The 13,050-nt window shown below is 45.4% G+C and overlaps 1 protein-coding gene across 4 annotated transcripts in view; it reads left to right on the top strand.

Annotated features, from left to right (window-relative positions):
• The first annotated feature begins 3,178 nt into the window (after nucleotides 1–3,178).
• Dennd4c (DENN domain containing 4C) overlaps nucleotides 3,179–13,050 on the top strand; it is a 95,915-nt gene continuing 86,043 nt past the window's right edge. For 2 of the 4 annotated variants that reach the window (XM_005074276.4, XM_013116494.3), the window contains exon 1: nucleotides 5,834–5,950. The gene's annotated coding sequence lies outside the window, so the exon portion shown is untranslated. Of the gene's footprint in view, nucleotides 3,353–5,833; nucleotides 5,951–13,050 lie in introns of those variants that run through there. The other 2 variants (XM_021229613.2, XM_021229612.1) reach the window with 2 other exon arrangements.

Raw genomic sequence — 13,050 nt, 5'->3', positions numbered from 1 at the left:
AGTATAAACCAGGGTATACAATCTGGAGTTTAGGAGCACAGTGGAAATGAATTTTTACAATGTCTGCAGAAACTTGTCTTCTTTAGTTTCATAGCTAATGTTCATTAATACATCAAAAGAGCATCTAAAATGGCAATTGCTTTTAGGCGGCTAAAAGAAATGAATTTTCCTTTGACAAGCTCAAAAAATACTCTAATAATACTTAATGTTGGTGGCAGGCAAGAGTCTATAAACCACGGCGCTGACACTGAACTACATTGATTGACTGAACAACATTGAAGTTTGAGAAGACAGCATTCAGTCACTTGTTCTCAAGTTCTTGTTTCATTATGGTGACTGCTAGCATACAAGTGTTCACAGCCTTCAGCTCAAGTTTCGTCTGTCTAGTCAAGCTTGCACGAGAGGCCTCAGAAAGGAGGCTGAGTAGACAGAGTACTGAGTAAACCCAGATTCTAAATGAGCCCATTCTGATAATGCAGGGACAGAGTCTGTCCAGACAAGATGTGGGAAGAGAGACGTGGAGCCTGCCAGCACTCTGGGTCATTTAGATATTGTTGTGGAATATTAGTTAAAGATGTGTTACATTCTTCTATGCTGTGGTATATTTGTTTAATGATGCAAAGATGTGTTGCAATCATTTAAGTCTGTGAAGCTGTGTTACTTTGCCTGTCTAAAACACCTGATTTGTCTAATAAAGAGCTGAACAGCAGATAGCTAGGCAGGAGAGGGATAGGCGGGGCTGCCAGGCAGAGAGAATAAAAAGGAGAAAAAGAGAAAAGAGACGATCAAGAAAAGGAGAAGGAGAGGGGGATGCTGGGGGCCAGCCACTCAGCCACACGGAATAAGGTGTGGAATAAGAAGGCTAAGAAAAGATATACAGTAAGGAGTTTAAAAAATAAATTGATAAAAAACTACAAGGTATCATAAGAGTAAAGCAGATTACTGGAGGTACAGCTCAGCAGAACACATGCCTAGCATATATGCCAGACCCAGTTTCCCTTGATACCTTCCCTACCTTCCACTCTCACACATGCCTGGCTTCATGTTATTTCTGTTATCCTAGTACTTGGGAGGAGGAGACAGGAAGAATTCAAGGCCATTCTTGGCTCCATAGCAGAGCAATAGCCAACTACATTATATTGTACCCTGTTTTAAAAAGACTAGAGTGATGGGGGAAATGTTTTTGTATATATGTTGTCTTACTGGTTGATTAATAAAGCACTGTTGACCAATAGGGAAACAAGATAGGTGGGACTAGGAGTTGAGGAGGATTCTGAGAAACAGAGGCACAGGCAGTCACAATGTAGGACACCAGAGGAGTAAGAGGTCTGGACTCTTTTCTCTGGTAAGAGAAGACCACGTGGAAATACTCAGATTAGCAGTTATGGGTTAATAATTAAGTCAGAGCTAGACAATAAGAAACCAAGCAAACGGCCAACAACTTCATAATTAATATAGCATCTCCTGTGTTATTTGGGCACTAAAGCAAGGGGACCCAGGCAGCTGGTGGGAAGAATGCATGTTACATATGGTAGCTGGACTTGGGACACAAATTTCCACTTAACAAAAGCTTAAAAAGGCAGTTTTAGAAACAGAAGAACAGAGAAAAGCATGGCTTCTTGATGGCAGCATTTTCTCAAGAGTGCTCTGTTTTGCTAGAGACAAGCAGAGACTTGCGAGGCCACTGCTGGTGGTAAACTTATGCTCCCCCATCTGAAAAGACAGCAGTTAAAACAGCCGCAGTTCTTAGATAAAAGACATGTGGCCAGAAAAACATAAAGATTTACAGTGAAGTCAGATTCAGATTAAGTAAAGCCTCTAAAAGGTTTACAGTGTGTTTAAAAATATACATAGGCTTGGGAGAGAAAAAGAAACAGGATAGTGGTAAAAGAAATAGAGAAGCTGGGCTGTGGTGACACTTGCCTTTAATCCCAGCACTCCAGAGGCAGAGGCAGGCAGGTTTCTACAGAGAAACCCTGTCTCAGAGAAAAAATAAATAAAAGAAACAGAGTAATAATAATAGATAAATAAAAAAGCTACATAAAGATGGAAAATACACAGAGAGTCTGGATACTGTATGCTATTGTGTTTTTCAGTTGTTCAATTGCCAAGGAAGGAACAGTTGCTGAAATATACTTGATTATAAGTGCTGCTAAATTAATCCAACTTATATATTTTAAAAATGCTTTGACTTCAAAATTTAAGTATATGGATATGTTACTTTGGAAAAGAGATTTTATTTGTGTTTCCACAGAAAATGAAAAGCCAATTCCTTCCAGATTTATATTGTTTAATGAACCAAGACCCCTGGAAGCAGTGGCCCAGGTGATCCAACATCTAAAACAGCTGAGATGATGCAGCCTTACAGACTACAAAAAACTAGGACTTGGCCAGGTTTCTGTGTTTTGTCATCATCCCCACGGTACAGACAGCATCCCCAACCAGCAGGAAGCAGTTTGGAATGAGTAACGCCCAAATTCTCAACTACTGTTCATAAATTTTTGTTTTCATTTAAATGGGGTTGCTTATAAATGGTTAATGATCACAACCAATCTCTCTCTCTCTCTCTCTCTCTCTCTCTCTCTCTCTCTCTCTCTCTCTCTCTCTTTTCTCTCTCTCTCTCTCTCTCTCTCTCTCTCTCTCTCTCTCTCTCTCTCTCTCTCTCTCTCTCTCTCTCTCTCTCTCTCTCTCTCTCTCTCTCTCTCTCTCTCTCTCTCTCTCTCTCTCGGAAGTCAGGAAAGGAACTCAAGCAGGGAAGGAACCTGAAGGCAGGAGCTGATACAGAGGCAATGAAGGAGTGGCTTGCTCCTCATGGCTTGCTCAGGGTAGCCATGTCCTGGCTGTGTCCTGGCTAGTTTTATGTTAACCTGACAAAAGCTAGAATCATCAGAGAGGAGGCCTCAGTCATCTGAGCCTCAGTTGAGAAAATGCCTCTATAAGATCTGCTGTAAGCAAGCCTGTAGGATCTTTTCTTAACTAATGATAGATGTGGGAGGGCCCAGCCCATTGTGGGTGGTGCCACCCCTAGGCTGGTGTCTCTGGGTTCTATAAAAAAACAAGCTGAAGCTGGGCAGTGGTGCACACCTTTAATCCCAGCACTTGGGAGGCTGAGGCAGGTGTATCTCTGTGAGTTCAAGACCAGCCTGGTCTACAAGACCTAGTTCCAGGACAGCTTCCAAAGCCACAGAGAAACCCTGTCTCGAGAAAAAAAAAAAAGCCAGCTGAGCAAGCATTGGAGCAGCTCGTGAGCAGCAACTCTCCATGGCCTCTGCCTCAGCTCCTGCCTCCAGGTTCTTGCCCTGGGTGAGTTCCTGTCCTGACTTCCTTCAATGATGAACAATGACATGGAAGTGTAAGTCAAATAAACCCTTTCCTCCTCAAGTTGCTTTGGTCATGGTGTTTCATCACAGCAACACTAGCTCTAAGACAGCCTGCTTTCTAGAACTCAGGACCACCAATCCAGGGTTGGCCCTACCCACAAGGGCTGGGCCCTCCCCCATCAATCTCTAATTAAGAAAAACTTCCACAGGCATTTTGCATACAGCTGGATCATATGGAGGTATTTTCTCAATTGAAACTCCTCTGCAGGCTGTAGTTTGTGTCAAGTTGTTATAAAACCACCAAAAAACGCTGGCTTTATTGCTTTTGAAGGGTGTCTTAGTTCTAATTTTAATTGTATTTATTTGTATGCCTGTGTGTCTCTGTGTGAATATGTATATGTACATGTGGCTAACATTGGAGGCCAGAAGAGGGTGTTGGGTCCCCTGACACTGGAGTTATAGGTGATTGTGAGTTTCTGGACAGGGTGCTGGGAATTAAGTTCTGGTCCACTAGAAGAACAGCAAGTACTCTTAAATATTGAGTCATCTCTCTAGCATCCATTTTTTTCCCCATTTTTGTAGGTAACAAAGAAAGGGGCTGGGGAGAAAAAGGAGGCCCTTTCGTGCCCAAGGGCTAATGATACATATCCAATAGCACTTTTTTTTCAGAGCTAGAGATCCAACCTAGAGTCTCATGTGGGCTGAATAAGCTCTCTTCCATTAAACTAAACCCATTAACTCAGGTTTTCCACTGAGAACGAGTCTTTAAAATCTCTGTTGTCTGGATTGTTAGTGTTAGGATGTTTCCAGGGCACTAGACTAACTCCTAACTAGTGTTAATGGAGCCGCAGTTATACCATTAAGTGTTTCTTCCTGAGTCAGTTCTGACTGCTAATGTGGTTAGGAAAACAGTGTGTTACAGAAGTCAAAGCCAAAAATCTTCAAACCTTCAGTAAACTTGAGAAATAAATCGACAACCAGGCATGTATCAATCAGACTTAATGTTCCACTTTTTACCAAGAATAGTGAATAAGGAGTAATTCTCAGCAAAATGATCATTTTGTACATGCAGATCTTTAAAATAATTTAGTGATGCTGGGCAAAGAGGCACACCTTTTAATCCCTGCACTCAGGAGGCAGAGGCAGGCGGATCTCTGTGAGTTCGAGGCCAGCCTGGTCTACAAAGCTACACAGAGAAACCCTGTCTCGAACAACCAAAAAAAAAGAAAGAAAAAGGAAAAATAGTGAATTTTTAACTGCATACAGAGGATCGCATTTCAATAAGGCATGTTCACACATGTAATTCATTATACCTTGTTTCTCCTTCCTCCCCAAATCTTATCAGTTGTAATTTCAATCACCTGCGGGTCACTGGCAAATCCTTTTTTTGCCAGGAGGAAAAAAGTAACTTATTTTAAGCAATTTATTCCTTGAAAAGTGAGTACCTTTAAAAAGTTGTCACCGAGTGGTGGCGCACGTCTTTAATTCCAGCAATGGAGGCTCTCAGAGTGTTAGAGGTCAGCCTGGTCTACAAACAGACTTGCAGGACAGCCAGGGTAGATAGTCAGACCCTGCCACACGCCCCCAACAAAACAACTCAGGAATATTTTGCCAAAGCTGCATTACAGGGAAGACAGAATGCGTACCTACCAATCTAGGCTACCTTTGGGAGGCAGCGGGGTAAGGATTATTTTAAAGAGTTCCACGCGAAAGCCAGCGCAGCTAAGATCTCTCCAGAGGTCTGAGGCTGGCTTGTCAAGGAGCAGCCCTCCAGTGTCACTCGGACTTTGGAGTCACCCAGTTTATGAGTGGGATTTCCAGCCTCTGCTAAAGGCGAACTGCACGTCTCGCTTGGCTCTCTTTTCATTGACCTTGAACTACTCAGTATCACTTTTCCAGTCTTGGAAAGTTCGAGCCGGGAGAAGCTGCCCCAGGCCGCCGCAATAAACAGAGCTTGTGGGGAGGCTGCAAGCGGCGCCCGGAGCACTAGCCATCTCTCGCTTCGGGGTCCGCGAGGCCACAGTCAAAGCGAGCCCTGAGGTGGGCCAGGAGGAGGGGGTAGGAGACGGAAACCCGGCTTGCGCAGACACGGAGCTCGCGCGGCCCCTCACAGGCGCAGCAGGGGCGTGGCCTGAGCGCAAGGCTTGGTTCAAGACTGGGGGCGTGGGTCAACCGCAGGGCGGAGCCACCCGCGGGGGCGTGGCTCCATAGGGGGCGGGACCGACTTCGGACCCCGCCCTCCCCGCGCCCTTTCCACCGCCCCCGCAGAAGGAAAGGGAGAGGGAAGAAGGGAGGGAAAGTTGTGTTCTGTGGAGAGGGGCGGAAGGCGAAAAAGAAAAGGGAACAGAAACATGGCGGTCTGCGGTCGGGACAGGCTCGCCGCGGACAGCGCCTAGACCTCGGTCCTCCCGCAGCGCCCGCGCGCCGCCCGCGAGCCCCTCGGCCGGCCGTTGCCCTCGCTGCAGGCGGTGCCCCTGGAGACCCGGCCGCGCGGAGGCGCAGGCGCAGAGGGGCCGCCCGAGTCCCGGCCCTGCCTGCCTGCCTGCCTGCCTGCCGAGGGTGCCCAGGCCGCGTAGCCGGCGCTCTCTCGCCCCAGGAAGCTGCAGTGTCGGCTGCGTCCGCTGGCGCAGGTGAGTCCGCACTACCACCCCGCCTGTGCCTCCCGCGCCGCCGGGCCGCTCAGGTAGCGTGCGGCAGGCACCGCGTCGGAGGAGGGGAGCGGCGGGCTGGCCGGCCCGGGCTCTCAGCGGGCGGGAGGTCCCCAGAACCTGCGGGCTGCGGCCGGAGGACCTCGTGAGGATCGCCTCGGTGCTGGGCCAGGGCCTGGCCTCTGCCGCCGGGGTGGGGCGGGAGCCGGACTCCGGGGCCCTGGCCGGGACGGCGGGTTGCCGAGCGGTGGCGGTGCCTCCAGGGAGCTGGGGTGGAGCGGGGAGGGGTCGGCTGACGCGGCGGAGGTGGAGGCACGGGCAGGTGCCGCAGGTGAATCCAGGGCATTTCCTCGTCTGCGGGACCTTGGCCGATGCTTAGGGCTGCCTTGTTGGGGATAACTTAGAGGAAGGCTCCATTCAGCTCCGGAGTGACGAAACGCAAATAAAGCCAACTAATAAGCCCCTAGTGCCGGCTCTTGGAAGAACTGTAACTTTGAAGCATTGGAGATGCTGCTGTCACCTCCCCCACCCCCTTCCCTTTTTTTTTTTTTTCTTTTTTTGTGCTTCGTAGGCCGATTCCCGAAGAATGTGCTTGGAGAGAACAAATAAGGAATGACCCAGTTTTTAAAATGCCCCCTCCCTTTCTTCCCCCACATTTCGTTGTTTTCACACGGGAACGTTGAGGGCAGTTACCGTAGTTACTTGAGCAAATGTGAGGGAAGATGTCATCCCCCCGTACTGAAAGCTCAGCTTGTGCGATTGTGCTTACAAAGGTTGTCATGCATCGAGCCTGAGCCGTCGACTATTGAGTCTGCTTAATTGTGTGCAACTGGATTTTAGATGTTTTCACACTCCAGTTAACCCTAGGAGTAGGCCTTCCTTTTCTATCTTTCTGTTTGCAAGGAAAAGTGAGATAGAAGGGATCCTTAGGTATAATGTGCTGTTGCCAAGTTTTCAGTAAACATTTGAGTTGAGGCAATCATGTATATTAAATTACCTCAAGCCTAGAACGCTTTGTGGGACTTTTCTGTAAACGAATTGCAAAAGGAAAACCGTTCTTTGTATCTCAGTCACTATAACCATAAAAACCGCTGTGTTTTCTGCTCTGTTCCTCATACTAATGTTAAAAAGTTGGCGAACTGCCTTCTTGATGTACGACTGGGAACTCGGAAATCTCGGAAATCAACTTGAATTTGTGCTTATGAACACGACCCGCCTCTTACTGAGTCGTTTTTAGTTAGTGGCAAAAGGTCCCCACCACATGGTGATTCAAGTTTTTTCTACTTACAGAGTAATTGACTGAGACTAAGGGTCTAATCGTCTTTATTGCCTGTTTTAGTAAAATAATCCCTTGTCATTTGATTTTTGGCTGATAGTATCTTGCTTGGGGCATAATTGTTTGGAGATTTGAAAAATAGAAAAGATGTGTCAGAAATGTTGATGTCTTTGTATTTTAACAATTTACTCACAAAAATTTACTTATTTGTAAATGAGTTAATTCTGGGAATAAATTCAGTATTTTATAGTACAAACTTGAGTTTGTAGCTGAAGAAGTTGGTGGAAAAGTTGTAGGTAGAGATCTCTTTTAAAACAGATGTTTTAAGTTAGAAGGAACTGGCATGTTGTGCAGGCTGTAGCAATTCGTGGTCCCAGATTTGGGTGGTTGTTTGGGCAGCTGATCTTTCTAAGGAAACAGGTTCAGCATCTGTAGCAAAAGGCAGTGTGCTACTTATGCATGGAGGATTTTGCATGGTAAATAATGACAAGGCAGTCTTGCTTTTGTATATCCGCCAGCCAAGACTGAAGCATCTCATGTTTTCATTGGTGTTTCCTGCCAAGGCAAATACCGTGTTGGCTTTGCTGCTCACTTTCAAAGCCATGTTTTCGTCTTGTTCTTGCATCTCAAGTGCAGGTTGTAAAGTGAAAAGGAAAGCAGCTGAGGCAGTGGCAGGTTGTCCCTTCTGACTGATGTGACGTGAAAACAGATGAAACAGATCGGCTGTTGTAATTAGGACGCAAGTTTTCACAGCACACACGTTGGAATGTTACCTCTTTTGGGACAGTGCCTCCCAAGCTGTCCCTGCTTTCAGGTTGTCAGGTGTGTAGATTGGTAGCAATGGGGTGTCTTGATGGAATGGGATGTTCTTATGCACTCAGACTCTGGGAAGCCAGGGGTAGTGTTGCACCTCTCTAATGGCCCCAGCACGTGGAAGGTGGAGGCCGGATGGTTGTGTGGGGCCAGCCTCGCTACTCAGCAAACAAGTTAAATGCCAGCTTGGGTTCAGTGGTGAGACCATGTTTTGGAAACAAAACAAAACAGAGCACCAAAAAAGAGAGTTGAAAATTGGGGAAAGAATTTTAAGTCTTTTAGCATCATAGTGTAAGGAATTCCCAATTTAGATACTTTATTATTTGAAATTTATAATAGTATTTGTGGGAATGCTCTGTAATCCCCCTGCTTTTGCCTCAGTGTGGGAACTAAAGGCAAGCATGAGATATCATGACCAATTTGAAGCTTTTTTTTTCTTAACAAGTCTTGCCGTATAGTGTAGACATGCTTGGAACTTGCTGTATAGACCAAGGTGGCCTCAAACTTGCTGTTGTCTCCCTACACGGGACTCTTAAAATCTGGGATAGGTAAATGCCTAGGTAACCTGGAATTTACTAAACTCTTCTGACTCCTTCTCTCAAGTGCAGGATTACAGGTCTTTATCCCATGGTCTGCTCAAACTTATATTTGACTTCCAGTTGCTCGTAAGTCCCCCCCCCCCGTGTTCACATTCATAATGTTTGCTAAGAAAGCTGGTAACACTTCCTCCTTTCAAATTGGTATGATTTTTTTTTTCCTGTCTTACTACTACTGGTTAGATTACTGTAGTGGAGGAAATGTATAATTCTTATGCATGACTTCTTTGTGTTACAGTGTATTTTTTTTTTTGGTGGAACCCAGAAACTTATGCATTCCCTTTACCACCAAATCATACCTCCAGCTCATATACATAGTTTAGGAATTTTAGTGACCCTACGCTAAAACAGGTAACAATAAATGGAATTAAATAGCTGGGCATGGTGGCACATGCTTGTAACTCCCAGTAGTTGGGAGGTGGCAACAGGAGGATCAAGACTAGCCTCAACCTTGAAGATCCTGTCTCAGAACAAAATAAGGGCCAGTGAATGACTGAGCAAGTAAGGCACTGGTCTCCAACCCTAATGACCTGTGTTTGATCCCTAGGTCCCCACGTGGTAAAAGGAGCCAAGTGACTCCTACAAGTTGTTCTCCGATCTTTATGCATGCGCTGTACCACGCACATCCACCCACATACACAGAGAAGTAAATAATAAAAAAAATTAGACAAAAACAAAACAGTAACAGCAAGAAGCTGGGCTTACCAGTAATCGTAGTCCTTGGGAGGCTGAAGTTGAGAGATTATGAGTTCAAAGCTAGCCTGGGCTATGAGACCCTGCCTCTCAAAAAAGCAGAAAGGAAAAGAAAAACAGTAACAAGTGGGGGAGGGAGGCAAAGCATAGGAAAATTTTAAGGCATTGAAACTACATGTGAAACTACAGTAGTAGATGTACGGACTATTCATTTGTTCAAAGTCATAGAATGTATACTGCCCAAAGGGGCCCCTAATATAAATTAGAGACTCTGGGTAATGACAGTGTGTGGATGCAGCAGATTCATCACTTACTAATTAATACAGAAGTACTCTGAAGGCACTGTTTATAGTGGAGGTGGCCATGTACTGGTAGGATTACGTGGGAGCTGTAGTATGTATGGCTGGGCTAATTATTATCACATCTGACTTGGATTCTCGACCTCCTGCCTCTGACTTCAAGTTGTAGGATTACAGGCTCTCAATTTTTTGTTGATCTAGATTGTTCTGTTACAATTGCTTGTGTATTTAGTAGTGCCTGAGGAGGTTGAAAGATTGGCTCTCCTTGAGCTGTAATTGCCAGTGGCTGTGAACTGAAGGATGTGGTGCTGGGAACTGAACTTGGAAAAGTGGCAAGTGCTAACTTCTGAGCCACCTCTCTAGTCTCTTTATGCCACCCCCCCTTCCCGCTTCCTAGTGGTTAAGCTCGCTTTCCTTTTTGTTTGAACAGATTGATTTTATTACTTTTGATCATTTGTATGTGTGAGTGCAAGTGCCTGCAGAGGAGTGTTGTTCTCCCTCCCAAGTGATGGGCCTGTGTGCCCAGTTGCTTTTAGTATATTCATTGCTCTAAGTTTGAACAAAGCTTCCCAGTAAGCTTCTTTTACCCATTGAGCCGTCTCCCAATGCCCCTGTGCTGTGCTTTAAAGTCGTTCTGGGGCTTGAGAAGTGTCTCAGTGGATAAAAACACATGTTGCTCTTGCAAAGGACCTGGGTTTGATTCCCAGCACCCACAGAGTGGTTCACAGGCCTCTGTACTCTAGTTCCAGCTCTTCTGACTCTTGTGACATGGACAGGCACCAAGTGCATGTGGTGCACATACATATTCATAGGCACTAAGACACTCAGACACATGAAATAAATATTTTTAAAAAGTAGTTATGAATAAAAATTTTCCATTTGCCTCCCTCCAAAATCTTTTGTTCTTGTTCTTGGTTTATTGAATGAGATTTTTATCCCAAGCTGGTCTGCAATTCACAATCTGACACAGATGGGCCTCAAACTCACAACCGTTTTCTTTCTCTAGCCTTTTGAGTGCCATGATTATATGAGGTATGTATTACATGAGTACATGAGGTATGTACCACTAAGCAAGCCCTACTTTCCTCTGGAAACTTAGAAGTCTGAATGAGTAAACCTGAAAAGGTTTTGTTTTTTTCCTTTTTGTTAAGAGTGATGAGAGGGAGTTCAAATCCAAACACATAGACCTATTAAAATTAACTGATGTTGCTTGGGAATTGGCTAATGGAACAAAACAGAAGGTGGATGTTTTCCCCCTAAGGTTATTATTAAGGGTGCTGTCATTGAATTTGGAGCCCACTTTTAAAAGGTGAATTATTGAGTGATGAGATGGCTCAGTGGATAAAGTTACTTGCTGCCAAGCCTGCCAACCTGACTTTGATCCCTGCCTCCCACATGGTAAAAGGAGAGAACGGCTCCTGAAGAGTTATCATCTGACCTCCACAGGGATGCTGTGGCAAGCTTGTATTTCCCTTCCCAAACAAAACAAATAAATGCTAATATTTAAAAAAGAATTATTCAGTAATCAACCATTCTGTATGAATGAATGACATGGTTGCAGTTTTTATTCTGTAGTCTATAACACAGTGGCATATTTGAAGTTTGTGGGACTCTTTACTTTTCAGACAAAGACTTAGGCTTTCTTCTCTCTTATAAAGCGTTTCCCTCATTACATGACAGTTCTTTTTTTTTCTGAACGTCTATATTCTCACTTTAATCCCCAGTATTTTCTTTAACTTTAAAAAAAAATTACCTATGGGTCTTTTGCCAAAATGTAAATCCCCTGGATTGTGGTTACAGATGGTTGTAAGCTGCCATGTGGTGCTGGGAACAAACCCAGGTCCTTTGGAAGAGCAGTTGGTGCTCTTAAACTCCTAAACACAGAGCCCTGTCTCCAGCTCCTATGGTTTTCTTTCTTTTTGAGACAGGGTCTCACTTTGTAGTCTAGGCAAAAATCCTCCTGCCTTATCCCCATACCTGGCTAGAAATGTTCCTATTCCCCAGACAGGGTCTCACTGTGGAGCTCTATAGACTAGGTTGTCCTTGAGTTTACAGAGATCAATAACACAACCTCTGCTGTCTCTGGAGTTCTAAGATTCAAGATATGCACCACCAAGCCTGGTTCTTTTTTGTTTTTGCTTACTGATGTTATTATTTTAAAACCTTCTTGTGTGCTTGTGTGTGCGTGGTGTGTATATGTTCACGTGTGTGAAGCACATGTATTTGTAGGTGTGTGCAAGTGTGTGTGAATGTAGAGGTGTGATGTTGATGTCAGGAGTCTTCCTAGGCCATTCTTTCACCTTTTTCTTTCAAGGCAAGATCAAAGGAAGGCTCACATACAGTTAGTCTCAGTAGCCCGGGTACTGTGGGCTTCCTATCTCTGGCTTCAGAGATTGGGATTACAGGAAAGCTGCCAAGTTTATTCAGAGTTTACATGGGTTCTGGGGATTGAACTCTTGCCAATGGGTTGAAAACTTTAATCACTGGGGACCATTCCTGACCTTTTTTTTTACATTAAGATGGTGGGAGTGGGGTGGGGTGGGAGGGGTTGGGGGTGGAGGGTAAGGAGAGAGAGAGAGAGGGAGGAGAGGGAGGGGAGGGAGGGAGAGAGAGAGAGAGAGAGAGACAGAGAGAGAGAGAGAGAGAGAGCGAGAGAGAGAGAGAGAGAGAGAGAGAGAGAGAGAGAGAGAGAGAGAGAGAGAGAGAGGGTGTATGTAGGACAACTTGCAGGGATTGATTCTCTCCTTAGACCATGTGAGGCCTGGAGACCCAGGTTGTCAGGTGTAGTGATAAGTGCCTTTATCTATTGAGCGATCTCACTGACCTATCTGTTTTGAATTTTGAGACATGACCTTTCTTTGTAGTCCACTTTGGCCTGGAGCTTCATATCTAGTCCAGACCAGCCTCAAGCTCCAGATTGTCCTGTCATTTTGAGTGTGTGCTCTCTCTCACCAGACCAATGTTTTATTGCTGTACAGTTGTCTACTCAGGACTCATTGAATGAAAAAGAAGAAATGAAAAGGAAAGGACATGATTGTTCCTAGATAGGGTGGAAGAGAAAGTTTGTTATAGATAAAGGGAGAGCATAGCCAGAGGCAGGGACACCTGGGAGAGACCAGACTGGACATGACCCTGAGCCACGTGAGAAGGGGCAGGGAAGGGGACCTGGGAGAGAGTTGGAACCAAGGGCAGCAGCTAGGAGGCCCAAAGGAGCAGGGAGGGGTAGCCAAAGTGGCTGGATTAGATAGGGAAGGGCAGTTACAAAGGGAATCACAGGGCTGGAGAAGTGTAGGGTAGGGGGTGGGGTATGCCAGCCAGGAGGACCCTGTAACTGTAGGGATTGAGGGATGCTGAGAGAACTGGCAGCCAGGTCCACTTTGATGTGTTAAGTAGGTTCCTCAGCCT

This window comes from Mesocricetus auratus, unplaced genomic scaffold (genome assembly GCF_017639785.1).
Source record: "Mesocricetus auratus isolate SY011 unplaced genomic scaffold, BCM_Maur_2.0 Super-Scaffold_100014, whole genome shotgun sequence".
Lineage (NCBI taxonomy): Eukaryota > Metazoa > Chordata > Mammalia > Rodentia > Cricetidae > Mesocricetus > Mesocricetus auratus.
The sequence above is the reverse complement of the archived record's forward strand: the minus strand, read 5'-3'. Positions and strand labels throughout refer to the sequence as shown.